A 21,023-nucleotide genomic window follows, 5' to 3' on the forward strand; every position below is an offset into this window, starting at 1 on the left:
ATGAATGGGGGGAATTTCAAGCAGGAATCTTGATAGGTGAAGAGAGAGAGAAGAGTATCTAGGTCAGGGGTTGGCTGACTTACCGTAAAGAGTCAGGTAAGTTACAAGGTCTCTGTTGCACCTTCTGAACTGCTTTTGTAACATGAAATAAACCATAAAAATATGTAAACAAATGAGTGGCTGTGTTCAAAAAAAAGGAAACTAAGAATGCTGAAATTTGAATTTCTTATATTCAGATGGCCCAAGATATTCTTTTCCAACCTTTTGAAAATGTAAAAATTGGGGCACCTGGGTGGCTCAGTCGGTTAAGGGTCTGATTCTTGATTTTGGCTCAGGTCATGATCTCAGGGTCCTGGAATCTAGCCTTGTCTCAGCTCCATGCTCAGCAGGAAGTCTGCTTGAGATTCTCTCCCCCTTTCCCTCTCCCCCTGCCCTGGCTCCTGCACTCTCCCTGCCCCCTCTAATAAATAAATAAAATAATCTTTAAAAAAAATAGGGGCTCTTGGGTGGCTCAGTTGGTTAAGCGTCTGCCTTTGGCTCAGGTTGTAATCCCAGGGTCCTGGGATTGAGCCCCACATTGGGCTCCCTGCTGAGCAGGGAGCCTCCTTCTCCCTCTCCTCCCACTTGTGCTCTCTCTCTCAAATAAATAAAATCTTAAAAAAGAAAGAATGTAAAAATCACTTGACGGAGAAGAACCATGAGAGACAATGGACTCTGAAAAACAAACTGAGGGTTCTAGAGGGGAGGGGGTTGGGAGGATGGGTTAGCCTGGTGATGGGTATTGAGGGCACGTTCTGCATGGAGCACTGGGTGTTATGCACAAACAATGAATCATGGAACACTATATCTAAAACTAATGATGTAATGTATGGGGATTAACATAACAATAAAAAAATTAAAAAAAAAATCACTTGACGGCCATCCAGAAATTGGTAGTCTGCTGGATTTAGTCTGTGGGCTATAGTTTGCCAACCCCTGGCCTGGGCTAGCCCAGAGTGTAGGAAAATAATTCAAGATAAAATTTAGAAGGTAGGTCATAACCAAAAAATGGTGGTACTGAATATCAGGTTGTTTTAAACTTATTTCTCTGACAATGGAAAGGTGTTGAAGTTTTTTTGGAGGGGAGTAACACTTGTGTTCTAGATAAATTTGGTAACATATAAGATGAAGTGAAAAATAGAAGAACTGAATTGAAGATAGCATTTAGAAGACTGCAACCTCAAATAACTGGCAATTTCCCTTATCAAAAGAAGTGCTATGGGAAAAACTGCTTTTCACACCCAAAAAATTTTGAAAATTAAGGCCCATTGTATCCTACCTAATTCATATTTTTTTAACTATCCTCATTGGATATATTTCAAGGGATCTCATGTTAGTGTAGGTCTGGAAATGGCTTCCTCACCCTTTGTAATAAGGTTTATCCATGCTTTTACATGTTATATCCACTATTAGCGGGTAGCGACCCAAGTTGTGCCAGATTTCTTTTTCAAACTCCCTAACAAGTTCTGTTTCTAGTAGTGGGCAAAATCTAGGTTCAAATGTGTATAATTATAGTGTCAGGGCTTTTGGGAGAGAAATCTGCAACCTGAAGTGACAGAAACTAAAAAATACTTGGCAAGTATTAGATCCCATTTCACAGGTTTAATCCTAACAATCCCCTAAGAGAAAAGAAAATCCGACTGAGCCACCCAGGCGCCCAGCTAATCTACCTTTTAAAATGAAATATATTTGGGGGTGCGTGGCTGCCTTAGTCAGTGAGGCATGCGACTCTTGATTTCAGGGTCATGAGTTCAAGTCCCACATTGGGCATGGAGCCTACTTAATTTAAAAAAATGAAATATATTTAAATTCTCTAAAAATGATATTCTAGGGGCACCTGGGTGGCTCAGTCGTTAAGCGTCTGCCTCCAGCTCAGGTCATGATCCCAGGGTCCTGGGATCAAGCCCCATTAGCTGCTTGGCGGGAAGCCTGCTTCTCCCTCTCCCACTCCCCCTGCTTGTGTTCCCTCTTTCGCTATGTCTCTCTCTGTCAAATAAATAAATAAAATCTTAATAACTAAATAAATAAAAGGTAGATTAGCTTTTTAAAGCCTCTTCCTTCTCCTAGAGCTCTTCATGCTTTTGTCAGCCCGCAGTTAGACTGGTAGCAAAACTCAGAATAGGAAAAAGCTCAACATGAGACATGGTTGTTTTTAACCCTTCCCATTACTGCCAAACCAGACTGATAGGGTATGATTCCAAACTGTGGGAAGATGATGGTATCAGAGAACATAAAGTAATTTAAGTTGCTGTATGTGATATTTAGCTAGGTGATGATGTCTCCCTTAAACTTTATGACCCAGTTTCTTATTCCCTATATCTAGAACAGATTCCTACTTTGCCTCCTTCCCTTTATTTACCTTATGAAGACAAAATTAACAACCTAAGTTCTTTTTTTTTTTTTAAAGATTTTATTTATTTATTTGACAGAGAGAGACAGTGAGAGAGGGAACACAAGCAGGGGGAGTGGGAAAGGGAGAAGCAGGCTTCCTGCTGAGCAGGGAGCCCGATGTGGGGCTCGATCCCAGGACCCTGGGATCATGACCTGAGCCGAAGGCAGTCGCCCAACCAACTGAGCCACCCAGGCGCCCCAACAACCTAAGTTCTTATTAGAAAATCTCTGGGGTGCCTGGGTGGCTCAGTCGGTTAAGCATCTGCTTTCAGTTCAGGTCATGATTCCGGAGTCCCAGGATCGAGCTCAGCAGGGAGTCTGCTTCTCCCTCTCCTATTCCTCCTGCTTGTGCTTTCTGTCAAATAAATAAATAACTACAATCTTTAAAAAAAAAAAATTCTCTCATAAAACTGACTGTTCTCACCTGTTATAATTTTTTTAATGCTCATGTTAATCTATAAAGTTCTCTTTTGCTATTAGTGTCTATGGACCCACATTTATTTTTTTTTTTTAAGATTTTATTTATTTGACAGAGACACAGTGAAAGAGAGAACACAGGAGGAGTGGGAGAGGAGAAACAGGCTTCCTGCGGAGCAGGGAGCCCAATGTGGGGCTCGATCCCAGGACCCTGGGATCATGACCTGAGCCGAAGACAGACGCTTAACGACTGAGCCACCCAGGCGCCCCTGGACCCACATTTAAACTCAGTCCTCAGACAAATATCAGGGAGGGGTGCCTGGCAGGCTCACTTGATAGAGAACCTGACTCTGTCTCAGGGTTGTGAGCTCAAGCCCTACATTGGGTGTGGAGATAACTTAAAATCTTAAAAAAAATACCAGGGAGAAGATTTATGCTACAATTATAATTGACAAATTGTTTCTGTGCTTTTACTAATTTTTTTTAAATTAGTCTCTCTCTGTCAAATAAATAAAATCCTAAAACAAATGATATTCTAAGGGCACCTGGGTGGCTCAGTGGTTAAGCATCTGCCTTCAGCTCAGGTCATGGTCCCAGGGTCCTGGGATTGAGTCCTGCATCAGGTTCCTTGCTCAGCGGGGAGCCTGCTTATCCCTTTCCCTCTCCTTCTGTCTCTCCCCCTGCTTGTGCATACTCTCTCTTTCTCTCTCTGGCAAATAAAATCTTAAAAAAGGAGGGGAGGAATAGATAAGGAGGTTTCTAGTCGGGGAGATTGGGTAAAATGCAACACCATTAGCTGAGACTGAAAGGGACAGATATAGGAGTGAGAAGAGATTATTATATTGTATATATTTAGTAGTCAAGGGAAAGGTTTTTATTTTTGTGGCTTGTTTAGGAATTAGGAGGGGGTCTGGTTTTGGTTTTGGTTTTTTAATCATGTTTGAAGGATGAGAGAAGCCAGTGGAAACAGAGGTATTAGAGAAGACAGGATAACTGAGAGAACAAAGTCTGGCATGAGGCAGAAGAGGATAAAACCCAGAAAAGAGGGAGATGGTTTAGGAAAAGAGAAGGAGATGAAAGTAAGCCTAAGGCATACATTCTAAACTCCTTCACACTTAGAAAAACTCAAGGGTTGGCTTGTAAGAAGGATGGATCTTTTGTGTATATATATATATATATATATATAGCTAGAACTATTTTTGGTATTCTAATCCTGGAATGTTACAGTTTTGGGTTTGTGCAATGGAATGAATGTTTATGTACTCCCAAAATTCATACATTGAAATCCTAACCCCAATGTGATGGAATTAGAAGGTGGGGGTCTTTGGGAGGTAAATTGGTCATGAGGGTGAAGCCCCTCATGAATGGTATTAGTACCCTTATAGAAGAGACCCCAGAGAATTCTCTCCTCCCTTCTTTCTACCATGCGAGGATACAACAAAAAGTTGGCAGTCTGCAACCTGGAAGAGGGTCCTCAGCAGAACCTAACCATGCTGGTAGCCTGATCTCACACTTCCAACCTCCAGAACTGTGAGAAATTTCTGGTTATAAGCCACCTAGTTTATGGTACTTTGTTACAGCAGCCCAAGCTGACTAAGACAATTTGCCAAAAATGATCAGGCATATGTTAAAGTGATTATTTGATAGAGATCCAATCACCTTTGTAAAATTTTAATGATAACCAATAATAGGAACAGTGTATTTCTGATAAGAGTCCTGACACAGACTTAAGAATACTTACTACAGGGCGCCTGGGTGGCTCAGTCGGTTAAGCATCTGCCTTCGGCTCAGGTCATGATCCTGGGGTCCTGGGATGGAGTCCCACATCGGGCTCCCTGCTCAGCGGGGAGTCTGCTTCTCCCTCTCCCTACTGCTCCCCCTGCTCGTGCTCTCTCTCTCTCTGACAAATAAATAAATGAAATCTTAAAAAAAAAAGAATACTTACTACAAAAACTATATAGTGTTATGTCAATAGCATCTCAATTTTTAAAATAATTTAAAAATACTTTGTAATCTAAATAGTAAAGTTTTGCTATTTAAATATTTTAATTTTCAAAAATAAATAAATAAAAATAAATATTTTAATTTTCACTATAGAATTACAGTTTCCACGAAGTCAGGGATTTTGTTGTGTTGTATCTCTAGGGCCTGACCTGTAACAGTCATTTCTTTCATTCATTTATTCAACAGATATTTATGGAGCACCTACTATGGCCCAGGCACTGTAGATGCTGAAAATATAACTGAACAAAACAAAAATCCTTGCCCTCATAGAGCCAGCACTCTTTGTTGTTTTGTTTTGTTTTGTTTTGCTTTGTTCTGCCAGCACTCTTTTTTTTTAAATTTTTTATTGTTATGTTAATCACCATACATCATTAGTTTTAGATGTAGCGTTCCATGATTCATTGTTTGTGCATAACGCCCAGTGCTCCATGCAGAACGTGCCCTCTTTAATACCCATCACCAGGCTAACCCGTCCTCCCACCCCCTCCCCTCTAGAACCCTCAGTTTGTTTTTCAGAGTCCATCGTCTCTCATGGTTCATCTCCCCCTCCGATTTCCCCCCTTCATTCTTCCCCTCCTGCTATCTTCATTTTTTTTTTCCTTAACATATATTGCATTATTTGTTTCAGAGGTACAGATCTGAGATTCAACAGTCTTGCACAATTCACAGCGCTTACCAGAGCACATACCCTCCCCAGTGTCTATCACCCATTCACCCCATCCCTCCCCCCCCAGCAACCCTCAGTTTGTTTCCTGAGATTAAGAATTCCTCATATCAGTGAGGTCGTATGATACATGTCTTTCTCTGTTTGACTTATTTCGCTCAGCATAATACCCTCCAGTTCCATCCACGTCGTAGCAAATGGCAAGATCTCATTCCTTTTGATTTCTGCCAGCACTCTTAAATCAGTCTGCCAAAAGCTGTATTACAACCTTTCTACTTGTACCTCATTGAAAACTCATGTGGCTACATCCATCTGCAAGGATGAGACTGGGAGAATGGTAGTGTTTGATCCACGTGATTATGTGCCAAGCTAAAATCAGAGATGGTGTGACTTAGGAAGATGAAGAGATGTTGAGATAGGTGGTTAACAAGTCTCTACCTCAGACATGTTTACATATTATACCATTTTTTAAAAGATTTTATTTATTTATTTGACAGAGAGACAGCGAGAGAGGGAAAACAAGCAGGGGGAGTGGGAGAGAGAGAAGCAGCTTCCCCACTGAGCAGGGACCCCGATGTGGGACTCGGTCCCAGGACCCCGGGACCATGACCTGAGCCAAAGGCAGACGCTTAATGACTGAGCCACCCAGGCGCCCCAACACAACTTCAAAATTTGGTTGTATTTTTCGTTTTCAAGGGGGAATAGAAGGCATAGCAGAAGGAAGAGCTTTGGGGGTAATTAGGGGCAGAGGCTTGTGTAAATTCCAGCTACTTCATTTCTAGGTCCTCTTTTTATGGCTTTCTCAAGGTCCCCTATCTTCCTGCAAATACCTATGACAGCAAGAGGTTATCATATGTGTGCCTAGGTGTTCAGTATTTGATGTTCTTCACACTTCCTGGGACAAGAGTAGGAGCAAAGAAAGACTTTTTTTTTTTTTTAACAAGCTAGAAAGGGTTAAAAATGATTGCCCAGTCTTAGCATCTGGCTAGGGTATCTCCTGGGTAGAGAAACAGGAGTTGTACCCAATTAAAGTAATCGCCATTTTAATGGAACTGTTCATTTCCCAGCATTGTGGTTTCTCCCTGCTCCCTCACAGAAGTGAGAATCCATTTTTTAAAAAGAACCATTTGAATCTACCTACTTCAATCACCATTTCTCCCCTTCACATTCTGTCTTTGGAAACAAAGTCAATGCCTCTCCTTTGTATTTAAAGATCACCTTTAGGTTTTTCTTTCCTTCAGCCTCCTTTCCTCTACTTCATGAGAAGCAACTCTCAATTTCTTACATTCCCTCTCCCTGTAGTAATTGTGGGTAGGGGAGAGGAGGAGGAGAGGAATTTGTACCTTGATTTTGTCACATTCTAAATCATGAAATAACTGGTAAAGTTGGCACTGTCTACTCAATGCTTAAATTTTATTGTTGAAACAATTTTAATTAAATTTTTTTGTTGTTGTTGGCCATGCCTGGGTGGCTCAGTCAGTTAAGCATCTGACTCTTGACCTCAGCTCAGGTCTTGATCTCAGGGTCCTTGAGTTCGGGCCCTGTGCTGGGCTTTACTCTGGGTGTGGAACTTACTTAAAAATAAATAAAATAAAATAAAATGTTTTTTCCCTAATATTTTGGGGCCTCCTTTCCCTATTGGGCTTGGGGGGAATGAGATGTCAATTTTAATAACATGCCATGGGTAAAATATAATGAGAAAAGCGAACTTCGGTATATTCCTCAGATAAGTTTTAAACTATATTTTACTGGCTTTAACTTCCATTACGTAGACAATTGAGAATTGACTACATTTCTAAGTGCAGCTCCTAGGAAGCTTGATATTTTGGTATATTCTCCATCCTGTAAGTGTAGGCTTCTAACTCTCAGAGGAAGGAAGCAGCCTCTTTGCACCTTAAAGACAAATTCAAGGAGGACGATGTTTATGTCAGAGAACCTGTTTTCCTGTTTGGCTCAAGTCCAACAGATGTAATATTGGACAAAATGAGACATACTCATGTTTTCTTATTGTGGTCAGAAAAAAATGAAAGATCTTAGTATCTAGTTTTCTTTTCTTTATGCTAGTTGATCTAGAATTGGATAAGACAAACCCAAATCAGCCACATATTTTACTTTACTGCTTCAAGCTCTTTTGTAGATATCACTAAAACAGTCATCTCTTTAACTGAAGACATCTCTGAAGGATGTGATTGGCCATTCTATCTAAATGTTTCTGGCCCATCATATTGCAAATAAATAGCCTTTGCTGCATTAAAAAAACACCACAAAGTGGCTTTAAACAACAATTTATTATTTCTTACTATTTTGTATGTTGGCTGGCCACAGCTATGTGGCTTTTCTGCTCCATGTGGTATCCTCTGGGTTCACTCATGTGACAGTCATCTAGAGGCTCGACTAAGTCTGAGTGATCCAATATAGCCTCACACATTGGTCAGCAGGTGCCTGCTGTTGGCTGGAACTTTTCTCTCCACATAATCTCTCCAGCAGGATAGCTGGACTTCTCTACAAGGCTCCAAGGAAGTGAAAAGTAAAAACTACCAAGACTCTTGAGTCCTGACTCTCAAATTGTCCCAGCTTTATTTCCACCACATTCTCATGGTTAAAGCAAGTAACAAGGCCAGTCCAGATTCAAGGCGGGGTGGGGGGGGGAGGGGATAGATGCCACCTCTTGATGAGAAGAGCAGTAGGTGTATATAGGAATGGGAGGAACTATACTGGTCATCATCTTTGCAGACAATCTATCACACATGAGGAAAGAGAAGACTAAAAAGGGGGAAAAGAAGTTGAGAAAAGAGGAGAAACATGAGCTGAAACACAGAAAAAGCAGTATAGGTATGCTTCTACAGTGCTTTTGTGGTTAATATTCTTGAATTTCCCCAGAAAAACTAGCTGAATGTATAAATGAATGAATATATGTTTGTTTTCAGTAAAGGAAAGCAACATCATGCATTTTGTCTGCCCCCTTGTTCTTAAGCCCAGGATGTGAGGGAAAATTCATATGTATGTTGTACAAAATATATAGATATCCATATAGATATAGTATTTATATATGAACTGTTGTATTTAGAATATAGGTTAAGAACAACTGCTTGAGGGGCACCTGGGTGGCTCAGTCAGTTAAGCGGATGTCTTTGGCTCAGGTCATGATCCCAGGGTCCTGGGATTGAGTCCTGCATTGGGCTCCCTGCTCAGCGGGGAGTCTGCTTCTCCCTCTCCCACTCCCCCTGCTTGTGTTCCTGCCCTCGCTATGTCTCTCTCTGTCAAATAAATAAATAAAATCTTAAAAAAAAATATCTATGAAGACCTATAGCCTATGTCTTTAGGGATGGAACCTGACCCTCGATATCTAAAAGGTTCAGCGTCTTGCCATTGTGGTGGAAGGTTTGTGGTTGCCTAATGCCAACACTAAGGGTAATAAAATCCTAAATTTTGTTGTATTACTGCATTTATCTTGTTTGAAGCTTCATGCCAAAGCATGGTGGAATCATAGAACACAGTGCTTAGGTTTTTTAAATTGTTTTGTTTTGGCTTGCTAGTAAATATTTAACGCTAAATGTCATCTTCGGATTTATAAAGTTATGTTCTTTTTGTTACATCACAGCGATTCCATCTTCTCCACTATAGCTTGCGATAGTTTTTTTGTTTTTTGTAGAGAGAACTAGCGACCAATCTCACTTATAGATGCAAAACTCCCTACTGGCAGGGAGGCTGAGAGAGTAAGGGAGAGATTTCAGCATGGAAGACTGGCACAGTAAAGGAGGCAATGGCCCCTGGGGAGTTTGAGTGGGCTCGCCTGAGCCTGCGGGCCAACGTGGATCCAGGCCAGACCTACAGGATTGTCCTGGACTCCCCGCGGGTCTTCCTAGCCGCAGTGGCGGGTAGTGCCTGGGAGACCTCAAGACCTGACTCTGGAGAAGCGGATGGAGCTGGAGAACACGCGGCCGAGGAAGCCCTAGGTGCCGATGGAGATCCAGCGCCCGCGGGAGGTGCTTAGTGAAGCCATGGGTGAGGTGGAAGGTCTGGAAGCCAAAGAAGGCAGTTAAAACCTTGCAACAGAATCGAAGGATAACAATGGGCAGGAAGAGCTTCAACATGGACCCCAGAAGGGGATCTAGTTCTTGGTGGAGAAGGAACTTACCCAGAGCACGCCGGTTTCCTGTACCAGGGCAAGGGCCTGAACAAGACAGCCATGGGGGTTACCTCGGGGAGAGGGAAGGGCTAAACCTGCCAAGGCTCCATGCCTTTATGGATCTGTATGAGTTCACGAACCTCAACCTAGTGCAGGCCCTCATGTAATTTCTTTCTTTCTTTTTTTAAGATTTTATTTATTTGAAAGAGAGAGACATAGCGAGAGAGGGAACACAAGCAGGGGGAGTGGGAGAGGGAGAAGCAGGCTTCCCGCCGAGTAGGGAGCCCGATGCGGGGCTCGATCCCAGGACTCTGGGATCATGACCTGAGCTGAAGGCAGACACCCAATGACTGAGCCACCCAGGCGCCCCAGGCCCTCATGCAATTTCTATGGAGCTTTCTACCTCCCTGTGAGCCCAGAAGATTGGCCAGATAGATGATGGAAACCTTTGCCCTGTGATACTGCCTGGGAACCCCAGGGTTTTCTAGTCTACAGAGATATGTGAGGTGCTGTCCTTTGCCTGGTCATGCTGAACACCAGCCTTCACAATCCCAACGTCTGGGACAAGCCAGGCCTGGAGCAATTTGGGGCCATGAACCGAGGCATCAACGAGGGTGGGACCCGCCTGAGGAGCTGCTCAGGAATCTATATGACAGCATCTGGAATGAGCCCTTCAATATTCCTGAGGATGATGGGAATGGTCTGACCCATACCTTCTTCAACCTGGACCAGGAGGACTGGCTCCTTAAGCTGGGAGGAGGCCAGGTGAAAGTGTGGAATTGGCCCTGGTTTATGGCCACAGACAACTGCCTCTACCATTTGAGAACATGAGGGACAAGGAGCTGGGAGGAGTCATCCCTGTGGAGAACCTGAACATCCAAGATCTCGATGAGCCTCGGAAACCAAACTGCTTTGAGCTTTGCATCTCCAGCAACATGGGGCAGCTCATCAAAGTCTGTAAAATGAAGGCAGATGGCAGGAGATGTACCTGGTTTCGGCCCCCATGCAGGCAGAAAAGAAAAGTGGATCCAGTCCATCCTGGAAGCTGTGAGCATAGGCCCCTTCTGTGAGATGCTGGTGGCAAGAAGAAGCTGATTCTGTCAAGAAGGAGGGAGCAGCCCTGCCCCCTTGCTCCATTACTTATTACGGAGCTGCCCCACCCTGGACCCCTGGGCCCTGCCCTTGCAGATTCTGGTTCCCCACTTGGAAAATTCACCACCTCTATCACCTTTCTCTTGTTTGTAATCAACACACTGTTGGTAATTTTTTTTTTTTTAACACTGTTGATAATCTTATTAAATTATTTAACCACAAAAGAGAGAGAGAGAGACAGAGAGAGAGTTCCTTCTTGGAGGGGCAGTTCTTCTAAATAACATCTTAGCAAAGAGAATTCATCAATGTACAGAAGAATAATACTCTACAACTAAGTAAAGATTATTTTGGGAATGCAGGGGTGGCTTAATATTAAGAAAACAAATCACTATCATTTAGTGTGATCATATTAGGACTATGATATTGTTAATGAGTGTTAAAAAAAACTTTTGATAAGGGGTGCCTAGGTGGCTCAGTCAGTTAAGTGTCTGCCTTCGGCTCAGGTCATGATCCCAGGGTCCTGGGATTGAGCCCCTCATCGGGATCCCTGCTCAGCAGGAAGCCTGCTTCTCCCTCTCCCTCTGCCGCTCCCCCTGCTTGTACTCTCTCTCTCTCTGTGTCAAATAAATAAATAAAATCTTTAAAAAATAGATTTTAGGGGCGCCTGGGTGGCTCAGTCGTTAAGCGTCTGCCTTCGGCTCAGGTCATGATCCCAGGGTCCTGGGATCGAGTCCCGCATCGGGCTCCCTGCTCTGCGGAAGCCTGCTTCTCCCTCTCCCACTCCCCCTGCTTGTGTTCCTGCTCTCGCTATGTCTCTCTCTGTCAAAAAAATAAATAAAATCTTTAAAAAAAAATAAAAATAAAAAAATAAAAAATAGATTTTAACATCCCTCTTTCAATAATTGATAGAATAAGGGGACTAAAATTAGTACAGATACAAAAGACTTGAACAACATTACCAGTCAACTTAACATTTATATAACACTCCACCTAACCACACCAGAATACACACTCTTTTTCAGATACACACAGAACTTTTACCAAGATAGACCATATTCTGAGCCATAATACAAGTCTCAATAAATTTTTTTTTTAAATTTTTATTTATTTGACAGAGAGACAGCGAGAGAGGGAACACAAGCAGGGGGAGTGGGAGAAGGAGAAGCAGGCTTCCCGCGGAGCAGGGAGCCTGATGCGGGGCTCGATCCCAGGACCCTGGGATCATGACCTGAGCCGAGGGCAGACGCTTAACGACTGAGTCACCCAGGCGCCCCAGTCTCAATAAATTTGTGGATTCTAGTCATACGAGCTATGTTCTAGGGCCACAATGGTATTAAATTAGAAACCAATAGCAGAAAGATATCTAGAAAATACCCCAGTATTTAAACTAAATAAAACAATTCTAAATACCCACAAGTCAAAGAAGGGAAATTTAAAAGTATTTGAACTAAATGAAAATATCAAAATTTGTGGAATTCAGTCAGGCAGTACTTTTGGGGAAATTTGTTCTAAACCTACTAACTACTCAGCATTTAAAAGAAACAGGCTATTGATTTATACAGCAACATGAATGAATCTCAATTACTAACAGTGAAAGGAGCCACTTAAAAAAGTGTATCTTGCATAATTACAGTTCCAATTTTTAAAAATTATGGAAAATGCAAACTTATCTCTAGAGACAAAATAGATCAGTGATTACCTGGTGCCAAAGTTTGGGGTGGGGAAAGAGGAGGGATTACAAAGGTGCATTAAGGAAGCTTTTCGGAGTGATTGATAGGTTTATTTTTATTTTGGTGATGGTGTATGGGTGTATAAATATGTCAAAACTTATCAAATTGTATACTTTAAATATGAGCCTTTTATTGTATATCAGTTATACCTCAATAAATTATTTAAAAATTAAATTGAAAAAAGAGCCCAGAAATCTGTATAGAGATCTTGAATCTTTGAATTCTAAGCTGTACATGTGAGGATAAGTTTCCACTTAGTTTTGGCTTTCTGTAAAATTTGCCTGACATTGTCTACTAAGCCTCCACTGTTGATGTGATGCCAAGATTTTATATAAATATAAATATAAACATATATATATATATATTTAAATATTTGAGCCCTGAGGCACCTGGGTGGCTCAATGGGTTAAGCGTCTGCCTTCAGCTCAGGTCATGATCCCAGGGTCCTGGGATTGAGCCCCCGTGTTGGGCTCCCTGCTCAGGGGGGAGTCTGCTTCTCCCTCTCCTGCTCCCCCTGCTCCCCCTGCTTGTGCTCTCTCTCTGAAATAAATAAAATAAATAAATAAAAATATTTAGAAAAGAAGAAATAAAATAAATAAAATAAAATAAATAAAAAATAAATAAACAATAAAATAAAATAAAATAAAAATATTTGAGCCCTGTTATGGGACATGTATTAGGAATGCAAAAACCAATGAACTCCATTTCCACAAGGAGTTCTCATCAGAGTATGGACCCCAATCTTCAGGAGCCAGGCATGTATATATGTGTGTGTAGCTACCAGGCAAGAAAATATAAAGACTAAAGCACTCTAGAAAGACCAAATGTAAAAGCAGTAAAATCTAAATACTATGTTTAAACATCTTCATACTAATTAAACATTTCTGTGGGCTGACCATTTTATCACTCCTAGTATAGATGGATAAGGGCAAAAAGTATGGCAGGGACAGGGTATGAGAATATATTAGGAAAGAACATAGGCAAAGGATTGCAAAATAAAACAGCTTGTTTTAATTAAATAGTTTTATGTGTTTGGGAAGACGGGAACATAAAGTATAAGTGAGAGGCCAGTACTTGTTCCTTTATAATATATATTGAAGTTTTCAACAATTTGTGTAAGTATTTGCTTAGTTCTGTCACCAGACTGGATGATAGCAGTGGAGGAGGGGTCTTAGAAGTTCACAACTGAATTGTTTTACCTATAGAAATAGCATTCTGAATACTAATTTCATCAGAAGATGTCTTACACACATGAGCCATTCCTTCCCTAGGCCTGAAAACAGACGCTATTCTTGGATGATTAATTAAAGAACCCTGATATCTACATGACCAGGACTATACGATGGACAATGCTCAGAAATTGTGTGTCATATCACAATTGTTCTCAGCTCTTGAATTAGTTCCACTAAAATATTTAAAAACAAATGGTCTACATCTATATGTAATATCATCAAGAAGCTATAAAGCATTAACCTTTTTTTTTTTTTTAATTCTAGGTAGTTAACATACAGTGCAAGAGTGGTTTCTGGAGTAGAATTCAATGTTTCATTACTACCACCACCCAGTGCTCATCACAAGTGCCCTCAATACTCATCACCCATCTAGCCCATCCCCCACCCACCTCCCTCCATCAACGTTCAGTTTGCTCTCCATTGTTAAGAGCCTCTTATGGGGGCACCTGGGTGGCTCAGTTGGTTAAGCGTCTGCCTTCGGCTCAGGTCATGATCCCAGGGTCCTGTGATGGAGTCCCATGTCGGGCTCCCTGCTCAGGGGGAAGCCTGCTTCTCCCTCTGCCTGCCACTCTCCCTGCTTGTGCTCTCTCTCAAATAAATAAATAAATAAAAATCTTAAAAAAAAAAAAAAGAGCCTCTTACGGCTTATTTCCCTCTCTCCTTTTTTTCTTTTTCCCCTTCCCATATGTTGATCTGTTTTCTTACTTAAATTCCACATATAAGTGAGATCATATGGTATTTGTCTTTCTCTGACTTATTTCACTTATCATAATACACTCTAGCTCCATCCATGTCGTTGCAAATGGCAATATTTCATTCCCCCTTTTTAAAGATTTTATTTATTTATTTGAGAGAGAGAGAGAGAGAGAAAGCATGAGAGGGGAGAGGGTCAGAAGGAGAAGCAGACTTCCCACTGAGCCAGGAGCCTGATGTGGGACTCGATCCTGGGACTCCAGGATCATGACCTGAGCTGAAGGCAGTTGCTTAACCAACTGAGCCACCCAGGCACACAAGATTTCGTTCCTTTTGATGGCTGAAGAATATTACATGATATAATATTCATATATATGAATGTGGTATATATATATATATATATATATATATATATATATTCTTTATCCATTCATCAATTGATGGACATCTGGGCTCTTTCCATAGTTTGGCTGTGGTTGATAATGCTGCTATAAATATTGGGTGCATGTATCCCTTTGAATCTGTATTTATCCTTTGGGTAAATACCTTGTATGCAATAGATGGACCCTAGGGTAGTTCTATTTTTAACGTTCTGAGGAGCCTCCATATTGTTCTCCAGAATGGCTGCACCAGTTTGCATTCCCAAAAGCATTAACCTTTTAAGTTAAAGATTGAGTTTAAGGGCACCTGGGTGGCTCAGTCGTTAAGCATCTGCCTTCGGCTCAGGTCATGATTCCAGGGTCCTGGGATCGAGCCCCGCATTGGGCTCCCTGCTCAGCGTTCCCGCTTCTCCCTCTTCCACTCCCCCTGTTTGTGTTCCCTCTCTCACTGTTTTTCTGTCAAATAAATAAATAAAATCTTAAAAAAAAAACGATTGAGTCTAAAATCCTTCCTTAAGGTTATGCTATAACCAGATACATCAACTTAATTTATTACCATATCAATAATTATAGTATTATTCATTATATTTCAACTAAAGTTCTCAAACCACACTTATCCATGAAACCCTAAAATGAAATCAACAAAAATGCTGAAATACTTTACCCCTTGAGAGAAAAAAATGAATGAAAATCTATTGACCTCTTTCACTACCCCAACAGTAATAAAACAATAATTGGAGGCTGTTCCAATGCTGAATAAATACTCCTTAAATGAATAGGTTTAGAGATGTGTAGAGAAATACATGGAGACCAAGCTAAGGAATTTAGAATGTCATTATTTGCCTTTCCCATTAGACTAATTTCCGGGAGCGCAGATCTGTGTCTTATTCTCTGTTGGATGCTTACTGTGTAGCTAATGGTAGGAATTGAGGAATTTATTGAATGAATACTGATTTCCATTTGTTTTCAAACTTTATTCCAATGAGAGGGATATGTAAGGCTGAGTAGGCAAGGGTCCAGACCTAGTTTCTTCAATCAGCTAGAATTTTAAAGATTTTTATTTATTTGTCAGAGAGAGAGAGAGAGAGAGAGAGAGCAAGCAGGGGGAGTGGCAGGCAGAAGCAGAGTGAGAAGCAGGCTCCCCACTGAGCAGGGAGCCCAACATGGGACCCGATCCCAGGACCCTGGGATCATGACCTGAGCCAAAGGTAGACCTTAACTGACTGAGACACTCAGCTGTCCCCAATCAGTTAGAATTTCATTACTAAAGTTTTAAAGTTCTGCTTTATTCAGCAGAACTTTAAGTGGGAGAGGATTTTACATTTTAAGATTTTATTTATTTATTTAGAGAGAGAGCAAGAGAGAATGTGAGTGGGGGGGGCGGGGCAGAGGGAGAGGGAGAGAATCCCAAGCAGACTCCATGCTCAGCGTGGAGCCCAACTTGGGACTCGATCCCAGGACACTGAGATCATGACCCTACCTGACATCAAGAGTCAGGAGCTTAACTGACTGGGCCACCCAGGCACCCCGGGAGAACTCACTTTATGCAGGCAAGCGGCAAGCGTAGAGGGATTCTTAGTGGAGGGTAGAAGAACAGTTAGGAAACTATGGCAATAGCCTGCTCAGGTGGTTTGTTTTCTTTCCTCCCTCCCTCCCAACCTCTCTCCCACCCTCCCTTCCCTTCCTTCCTTCTCTTCCCTCCCTTCCTTCCTTTCTCAAGATTTATTTATTTGAGAGAGAGTGTGAATGGGGGTAGGGACAGAGAGAGGGAGAGAATCTCAAGCAGACTCCTTGCCAAGTGGGGATCTTAATGCAGGGCTCGATCCCATGACCCTGAGATCATGACCTGAGCCAATATCAAGCCTCGGTCACTTAACTGACTGAGCCACCCAGGTGCCCCTCAGGTGATTTTCAATTAAGGCAATTGCATTAGGAATGAAGAGGTGGGATAGAGAATATTTAGAAAGTAAAAATTGTAGGGAATGGCTATGAAGAAGCAAGACTGTGACAGGTTGACACTGAGGTTTCTTTTCTTTCCTTAAAATAATTAAAAAAAAAAATACACTTAACATAGGGGCGCCTGGCTGGCTCAGTCAGTAGAGTGTATGACTTTTTTTTTTTTTTTTAAGATTTTATTTATTTATTTGACAGAGAGAGACACAGCGAGAGAGGGAACACAAGCAGGGGGAGTGGGAGAGGGAGAAGCAGGCTTCCTGTGGAGCAGGGAGCCCGATACGGGGCTCTATCCCAGGACCCTGCGATCATGACCTGAGCCGAAGCCACCCAGGCGCCCCGGTAGAGTGTGTGACTCTTGATCTTAGGGTTGTGAGTTCAAACTCCATGTTGCGTGTACAGATTACTCAAAAATAAAAAAATCTAAGAAAACCCAACCCAACAAAGCATTTAACAAATTGTTACCATCCTAACCATTTTTAAGTGTATAATTCAGTGAGATTAAGTATATTCACATTGTTGTGCAACCTCATCAATTATCTTCAGAACTTTTCATCTTCCCCAACATTTGAAATTCTGTACCCATTAAACAATAACTCTTCCTCTCCCTCCTCCAACCCTTTGCAAACACCATTCTATTTTCTGTCTCTATGAATTTGACTAATCTAGGTACCTTATATAACTGGAATCATACAATATTTGTCCTTTTGTAATTGGCTTACTTTATATAGCTTAATGTCCTTAAGGTTCATCCATGTTGTAGCATGTGCCAGAATTTCCTTCCATTTAAGGCTGAATACTATTCCATTGTATGGGTATACTGCATTGATTCATTTACCTGTGAAGGTCACTTAGGTTGCTTCCACCTTTTGGCTGTTACGAATGCTGCATGGATATACAGATGTCTCTGAGGCCCTGATTCGATTGGAGTCTATACCCGAAAGTGGAATTACTAGATCACATGGTAATTCTATTTTTAATTTTTTGAGAATTAGCATACTGTTTTCCATAGCAAGGACACCATTTTACTTTCCCATTAACAGTGCACAGCGGTTCCCATTTTTTTCATTTTTGCCAACACTCCCCCGCCTTTTTTTTTTTTTTTTAAGATTTTATTTATTTATTTGACAGAGACAGAGACAGCGAGAGAGGAACACAAGCAGGGGGAGTGGGAGAGGGAGAAGCAGGCTTCCCATTGTGCAGGAAGCCCGATGTGGGGCTCGATTCCAGGACTCTGGGATCATGACCTGAGCCGAAGGCAGCCGCTTAACGACTGAGCCACCCAGGCACCCTCCCCCGCCTTTTTAAAAAAAGATTTTATTTATTCATTTGCAAGGGAAAGGGAGAGAGAGCACAAGCAGGGGGAGTGGCAGGCAGAGGGAGAGGGAAAAGCAGGCTTCCTGCTGAGCAGGGAGCCTGACGTGGGACTCGATCCCAGGACCCCAGGATCATGACCTGAGCCAAAGGTAGACGCTTAACCAACTGAGCCACCCAGGGGTCCCTAACGCTTTCAATTGTAGCTATTCTAATACGTTTGAGGTGCTATCTCACTGTAGTTTTGACTTGCATTTCCCTAATGGTTAATGATGATGTGTGCTTTCATGTGCTTTTTGCCCATTTGTAGAACTTCTTTGGGAAAATATCTGTTCAAGTCTTTTGCCCACTTTTTAAATTGTGTGTGTGTTGTTGTTGTTGTTGACCTATAGTTCTTTATCTATTCTGGATACTATCCCCTCATCAAGATAAGTCATTTACAAATATTTTCTCACAATCTGTAGGTTGTCCTTTTTTTGGTAAGATTTTATTTGTGAGAGAGACAGAGAGAGAGAGAGAGAGAAAGGGAGAGGGCATTTGCTGAGCAAGGAGCCCGAAGTGGGGCTCGATCCCAGGACTCCAGGATCATGACCTGAGGCAAAGGCAGAAACTTAACCGACTGAGCCACCCAGGTACCTCTGTAGGTTGTCCTTTTTTTGGTAAGATTTTATTTGTGAGAGAGACAGAGAGAGAGAGAGAGAGAGAAAGGGAGAGGGCATTTGCTGAGCAAGGAGCCCGAAGTGGGGCTCGATCCCAGGACTCCAGGATCATGACCTGAGGCAAAGGCAGAAACTTAACCGACTGAGCCACCCAGGTACCCCTGTAGGTTGCCTTTTTATTATTGATTTATGTCCTTTGTTGCAGAGAAATTTTAAATTTGGGGGAAATCCAATTTACTTTTTTTTTTTAAAGCAATCTCTACACCCAACATGGGGCCTGAACTCAAGAGATCAAGAGTCATATGCTCTACTGAGCCAGCCAGGCACTCCTACCTACTTTGTTGCCTATGCTTCTGGTATTGCATAAATCATTGCCAAATCAAAGGCATGAAGCTTTCCTCCTGTTTTCTTCTTAGAGTTTTATGGTTTTAGGTCTTACATTTAGGTCTTTGATCCATTTGTAGTTAATTTCTCTTTCTTTGGAAAATTATTTTCCATGTGGATATCCAGTTTCCCCAGCACCATTTGTTGCAAACACCAGGTTTCTTTTTTATACAACCAAATGGACACTGTGTCATTCATGAGCTGTTAACAGGGAAAACATATAGGAAAATTTTGACAGGGTAAACAGATAATGGAAGTAATTTTGGGGATCTTGAAACTGAAGATGAAACAAATTTAAGAGAAACCAAGGGGATGTTAAGGAGACTAATTTCAAGAAAAGACAAATGTAGCCATGCATGAAGAATGCCCATTAGAATTATCAACTAGGTGAACTTAAGAGCTATTTGGTGGAAAGGTACAGATAAAAGCCACACTCCCATGGACTGGTAAGGGAATGAATAGAGCTACATCTATCATCATAGATAAACCATGGAAACAAAGTTGAAGTGAAAAGAAATTTGCAGGATGATATGTAATGTACAATTTTGTTTAAAGTTTTAAAACTTGTAGATCACTAACTTCTTTGGGTACGTAAATATGTATTGACAGAATATCATACAGAAATTATAAAACACTAGTTCATGATAGTGGTATCTCTGAGGGAGGGAAATAGGTTTGAGGAAGGACATAACAGTGGTCTCCATACCTATCTGTAAGGTTTAATTTCTAAAAAACAAAACAGTTGGATGACAGGTACACACAGTCCTTTACAGTCCTTCATCTGCATGTCTGAAGTATTTCCCAAATAAAAAGAGAATCTGCTAATGGAGAAACATGGTGAGAGTATACCTAATTAAATTGGCTTACTGTTTTTTTTTTCCCCTTTAGAAATCAGAGTGGTCATTCAGTAAATAACCGGTGCCAGTTTCACAGATTCTTAACAAAATGCTTCCAACAATCCTATACATGTTTTGGGAGTATCAGGTTTTTTTTTTTTTAACAGAGGAGGTCAGAGGTTACTTAAAATATCATTGTTAGTCTGTTCAGGGGCGCCTGGGTGGCTCAGTCGGTTAAGCGTCCCTGCTCTTCGGGGAATCTGCTTCTCCCTCTGTCCCCCCCGCCCCCCCGTGCTCTCTCTGCTCTCAAAATCTTAAAAAAAAAAAAAAAAAAGGATTGGGGCGCCTGGGTGGCTCAGTCGTTAAGCATCTGCCTTCAGCTCAGGTCATGGTCCCAGGGTCCTGGGATCGAGCCCCGCATCGGGCTCCCTGCTCCGCGGGAAGCCTGCTTCTCCCACTCCCACTCCCCCTGCTTGTGTTCCCTCTCTCGCTGTGTCTCTGACAAATAAATAAATAAAAGCTTTAAAAAAAAAAAAAAGGGTTTATTGAGTATTTGAATAGAGACCTAATCATTTTAAGAACCAGGAAAGTAATTCTTCAAGAAATTTGCTCAAATTATACATTCCCTAATTTGAGAACCAAAAATTTGATCATTCTGTGACAAAGTTAGTTGTACATTTCTTTTTTTTTTTTAAAGATTTTGTCAGAGTGAGAGCAAGAGAGCACGCACAAGCAGGGGGAGCAGCAGGCAGAGAAGCAGGTCCTCTGCTGAGCAGGGAGCCCGACGTGGGACTCGATCCCAGGACCCCAGGATCACGACCTGAGCTGAAGGCAGATACCTAACCAACTGAGCCACCCAGGTGTCCCAGCCTCGAGACTTTTGTTCAGCAAATGAATGGTTCTATCCCGGTAAAATGGAAGCAGGTCATCATCCTCAGCCAGATGTCAATTTGTGGTTCTCCAGGATAGTCTACCACTTCTTACCAATACAACCTACCAGAATGAAAAGACCCTACTCAGAGAGTGGCTGTTTTTGGGGGAAGTCATTTAACCTCTTTGGTCCTCAACTTTCACTCACATCTGTTAAAATAGTATCTACTCTCACA

At 41.7% G+C, this 21,023-nt stretch overlaps 1 protein-coding gene and 1 pseudogene across 1 annotated transcript in view; one reads left to right on the forward strand and one right to left on the reverse strand.

Moving 5' to 3' along the window:
- Positions 1-21,023, reverse strand: part of ATP5F1B (ATP synthase F1 subunit beta) — a 151,397-nt gene that overhangs the window by 43,695 nt on the left and 86,679 nt on the right. The window lies entirely within an intron of this gene.
- LOC144382191 (cytohesin-2 pseudogene) lies at positions 10,080-10,739 on the forward strand (annotated as a pseudogene).

Source organism: Halichoerus grypus, chromosome 6 (assembly GCF_964656455.1).
Source record: "Halichoerus grypus chromosome 6, mHalGry1.hap1.1, whole genome shotgun sequence".
Taxonomy (NCBI): domain Eukaryota; kingdom Metazoa; phylum Chordata; class Mammalia; order Carnivora; family Phocidae; genus Halichoerus; species Halichoerus grypus.